The sequence below is a fragment of the Echinops telfairi genome, unplaced genomic scaffold (genome assembly GCF_000313985.2).
Source record: "Echinops telfairi isolate 266 unplaced genomic scaffold, ASM31398v2 ScPeMD7_31;HRSCAF=116, whole genome shotgun sequence".
Lineage (NCBI taxonomy): Eukaryota > Metazoa > Chordata > Mammalia > Afrosoricida > Tenrecidae > Echinops > Echinops telfairi.
In genome coordinates this window covers 46,912,660-46,917,995 of record NW_022103928.1, presented here as the reverse complement: position 1 = coordinate 46,917,995, position 5,336 = coordinate 46,912,660, and positions in this window count along the sequence as shown.

The window sequence follows — 5,336 nt, the reverse complement described above, 5'->3', positions numbered from 1 at the left end:
ACCCCCCACCCCCCTGCTAACACCAGCAGGACCAAACCTCTGGGCTTAAGATCCTTCCATAGGATTTCATGAGATGGTCGTGCCTCAGCAGGCAGTGTGGCAGCAGATCACTGCACCCGCTTTACCCCCTCATCCCAGGAGATACCTGTTTCGCTCACCTTACTCCCGAGCTGCTGAGGTTTCCTCCGCTGCGATGCTGCCCTGGTCCTTGCTCCCCTTAGAACCCCTCTGAGTCCCCATCCACCATGCAAGCCTTACCTGTTTCCCTATCCTCAGTCCTTCACCTGCCTCACTGTCCCCTCTGCGTCACCCAGCCACATGTAGCAGAGACGTGGCCCAGGACCCCAGCCTGCAGAAAGTGAAGGGAATCAGTGTCCAACAGTTAGATACTTAGGGCATTCAGGACATAAGTGCTTCCTGTCTTTACCCCTCTCTTGCACTAGGAGCCTTGGTGGTGCAGTGGGGTAAGAGTTGGGTTGCTAGATACAAGGTCAATGGTTCAAACACACTAGTTACTCTGAAATAGAAGGATGAACCTATCTGCTTGTATCAAGACTGACAGTGTCAGAAAACCTCAGAGCAGCCTACAGGGTCCCTGTGACTCAGAACCCGCTCGAGAGCAGTGGGTTTGGTTTAGTGGGTCAACACTTGCTAATCATCTTCATGCAAGGCAGGGAGGACATTCAGCTCAGGGCAAATCGCATCCCTCTGAGCACACCCAAGGTTGGGCAAGAAGACGAGGCTGCCCAGAGCTACGCTTGTTACGGAATTTATTTTTAGAGTTACTTGTCATCTACCCAATTGATAGTGCTTTTCCATGAACAACGGTCATGTGAAGTTTCCTTATAAACGCCAGAAGGCAGCTCCTGGAGGCAGTTGGTCCAGTCGGAGGGGCCCACCCATTAGAAGGACTCTCTGACAACCCCCTTGTCTCCACACTGCAGCTGCCTTCGCCCTAGACCCACAACCTGCAGGAAAGAGGGGCTCATTAAAAATAATTGCCTGACCGGAGTCATTAGCTCCCCTTAGCAGGATGAGCGATTACAGGTCCTGATGCATATGTCCTTGTCAGTGCCCTCCCTCTTTTGCTTGACTGCTGGGGCGTCCACTACAGCCCATCAGGAACTCCAAACCAGCCCCTGGGGTTTGGAAATCTGAGCCCATCCAGGTGATAATGTGAACCAGTTTCCAGTGCAGGGACAAACTTCCTTGAGGTGACCTCAATGAATCCTTACAGGATTCTCCAGAATCAATATAGCAGCACCCCTTTCCTTTCTTTTTAAAAAAATCGTTGTATGGGGAGCTCTTACAGATATCATAACATTCCATAGTTCAATCACATCAAGCCATGTTGTACAATTACTACCACAATCAGTTTCTATATATAGGCCATATCTTATACACCCAATATATCCATTCACATACAATTATGTTGTTCAATCCCATCGAGTGGGGTTGTACAGTCATCAGTGCTAACAGCTCCCTATTCTATCCCCCCCTTCCCGTACCCTCAGGGAATCATTACTCCTGTTACTGTTTCTGCAGACTTACCTATTTTAACTTTTAAATATTGAATGATCTTAAATATACAAATGAACCTAAATAAAAATATACAAATAAACCTATACGAAATCCCTGACAGGATTAATGAGGTAAAACAAATAAAAACCATAATAGTTAGGGGACGAAATATTAAAGAACTAGAGGTGATGTGATTCATCAGTGCTACACTGCACCTGAGAGGGACAGCCAAATTAGTATGTAGTGGGGTCTCCACTACATCCACGCCCCTTCACACCGGTTTGGTTGCTTGTTTTTGAACTTCTGGTACCTTTTCTGTCGACACCTCATGATCCCACAGGTTCACGTGCTTCTTCCAGGTGGGCGTCGTTGAGTACCACCATTTTCTCTGGTGAGAAGGGAGGCTTAGATTAAGAGGTAATGGCTCTTGATAGTCACGTGGCTGCTCATCAGATGTGCCATCATGGCTGGAGCTTGGATTGACCTCAAGCCCAGTCAGGGCTGATTGGGTAGACATAAGAAAGGGCACAACCAGGGCTTACCAAATGTGCCAGGTGTCAATGAACCTGGGCGAAGGCATGGGGCAGTGCCACTGACAGTTCTACACAGGCCATCGACTTAGAGGGTCAGAAAGCCTGTGCAGGTGAGCAAGCCACATGCCTATAGCTCAGAGGCATGAAACACCCTGCCTGCTCTGCCTTGTCCTGCTTCAAACTCTCGGCTGCTCCTAGCCTGGGCTGGAGCTTGCTGGGAAAAACATATGAAGTTATATGTGAACTGGAAAGTATTGAACACAAAGCTCTCACTCACTGCCATAGAGTTGATGCTGAGCCCTAGTGCCCTACAGGACAGGGTAGAACTGTCCCTGTGAGCTTCAGAGACGATAACTCTTTACATGAGTATAAAGCCACATCTTTCTCCCACAACTGGTGGTTGTGAACTGCTGCCTAGAGAAACAGGCAAGTTTTAGTGTGGAAATGAGACTTCTAATGCAAAAGGGGTAGAGGAGAAGAGGGGGGGAATACTAGTGGCTTGGAAATGTCTGGAGATTTGGCAGAAACAGAAGCAGAGCAGGGGCCCTTAGTGGAGGTGTGCACACATTTTACCAAGAACATCAAGACAAAGCAAGGATTTAGTGGGCCCTTTGCCTGAACCTCAGGCTAACTATTATTTCCTCAACTGAGAAGCTGCCCTGTACAAAGATAGGGAACTAGGCATGCTTGTATGGCTGAGAAGGAGTCCAGAGATGCAGGTAGGAGCAATTGGGGATTATTCATCGATCCCACATCTTTGGCAGAGGGAGGGATGGGAATAGAATCAACCTGGTTGGGGAGGAGGATCCTTTCTTCTGGAAAAGAAAGGAAGGGTGGGGCTGACTCACTGGACTACAGGGAGATGCTGGCTGCCCACTCTAGCACTTTCCCCAAAGCCCCTTTCTGCTTATGTCAGCCAAGGATGGCTTCTGATTCCAGCTGACAAGTCCCTGATAGACACAAGGTTCAAAACCAGAGACCAGAAGTGAATGCGGATGGCCAGTTATGAGCTGTGCATTGGCTTTCCACTGTCCACCCTGCCATCGCCCACCGCTTTGCTCCCCACGGCTTTCTAGTTTCTTATTGCGGAGAGTGGCCCTTTTCTACAGTAACACATTTCTTATTTCCAAAATCTCTAATTCATTCTTCTTCACAACTGCTAATTCTGAGGTTGAGTGTGAATCCACCCTTGTCTTTGAAGCTACAATTTTTCCAATATGATATCCCTACTAAATCTAGTACTTCAATAAAGCTCTTACATTATTTTATCAGGTGTTTTTTTCTCTCTGTGGTGGAAACAACTTGTTAAATTTTATATTTGGTGTCTGCCATCTATAAAATCGATCACTGCTTGCAAGAATTATGACCCATCTTCCTGTAACTGTAGTTAGCATTTGTAAGAGAAAAACTGAGTATAAAAACCTTGTGGAAAACTGTAATGGGGGGGGTCATTCACTAAATAGTTTCTGATACTCTAAGGTTGACTTCTGACCCTCAAACGCGAAACTCACTGCCATCGAGTTGATGCCAGCACATAGCGACCCTATAGGACGGGGTAGACCTGCCCCTGTGAGTTTCTGAGACTAACTTGTTACCGGATTAGAATGCTTTGCTTTTCTCCCAGAGAGTGACCTTGTAGTGAGCAGCCCAACATGTAACCAGTATGCTACCAAGTCCCTAATAAATTCACTTTATCTGTTCCTTTCTTCAGCTTGGGGTGAATATCGATTGGGCTTAATAGATCCAGGGGGAGGACCCAACACCTGGAGGTAACAAGAGTGGAAGCCGGAAGACAGAGAGCAGGAAAAACAGGAGACTCAAGAGAGCGGGTAAAAATCAAAAACAAAAAAGAGAGAGGGGTTGGGGAGATGGGGTAGATGCCCCAACTGTCTGAGGGTTTCTGGCTGGGTAGAGGCAGGAGGTAGGACTGATTGCTCAGGTGCTCACACCTGGTAAGAACAGCAAGGAACAACTTGGCATAGAAGCAGAGGGGAGTGTTTCCCACAATTACTTGAGAGAAGGGATGTGGTGGGTGTGTGAGAAGGAGGAGAGAAGGTTTGTGGCAGGAAAGTAGGAGGACAGGTGGCCAGACAGCAGAGGGTCCCTCGGAGATCAGCTGACCCCCACTGAAGTGAGACCAACCGGGATGGATGGAGGTCTCTCTCCAACTCTGCAGGCGCAGACATGAGGGTTAAGAGATGCAATGGAGGGACACCAGAACTGAGGCTGTTGCAAAAGGATCATTGTGATCGTTTGATCGTTTAATGAGGCCACATAATCAAGGAAAGAAATTAGTACCTGAGGATGAAGGGGTAAGAAAACGGTTCCGGTCTGTCCAGACCTTAGTGGGCTAGAAGTAGTCGTGGAATTGGATACTTGGCTGAGTGGCTTGGAAAGACAGGGACAGTGTATTTGAGGAATGAGAGGCCAGGTGGAGTCCGTAACAAGGTCCCATGAACATTGGGAGCTATGATGGAGGACACAGAGGGACCGAAGAGAACGGAGGAGAGCCGTGGATGAGAAGAGCCGTCATAGGTCTATGGATGGTGAGATCCTGAATTGACCCTGCGGACTCTGCTTTGATGTGAGCAAATCAGGAAGTTAGAAACTACCCACCCACCCATAGCCACACCCACTAAACCCACTGCCAATTCCGACTCACAGTGAAAATCTATAGGATTTTCAAGAGTGTAAATCTTCACAGATGCAGAAGGCCTCCTCCTATTCCTGTGCAGTAGCTGGTGGGTTTGAACAGCCATCCTGACAGGTATCAACACAATATCCAGCCGATAGCACTACCAGGGCTTCTTGGTAAGTCAAACCAAAAAATAACATTCCCCTTTGCCAAGTGGGGCGGTAAGAGCACACTACAAATGCAGTATTAACCACGAGGGAGGGAAAAGGAACAGATGGAAGACCTTTTTGACAAAGGCATATACCGTTACAAATGAATTGATGTGATAACACAAAAATTGGAAACACACCTCCATGTTTTTAAGAGAAAACAGAAGAAGAAACAGGAACACAAAGAGCAAGCCATCGGAGGGGCTTGACCAAGGCAGATATACATCAGAAAGTCCTGTTACCTTAAAACGTAACTGGAGACAAGAAAATGTTTTGAAAATGATGATGGCAACATATGTACAGGTGTGCTTGACACAACGAATGTATGCGTGGATTTTGATAAGAGCTTTAAGAGCCCCAATAAAATGATTTTTAAAATAATAAAATAATTAGAGACACAGGAAAAGGGGGATGAATTCCACCTTCATTGTCATCTAC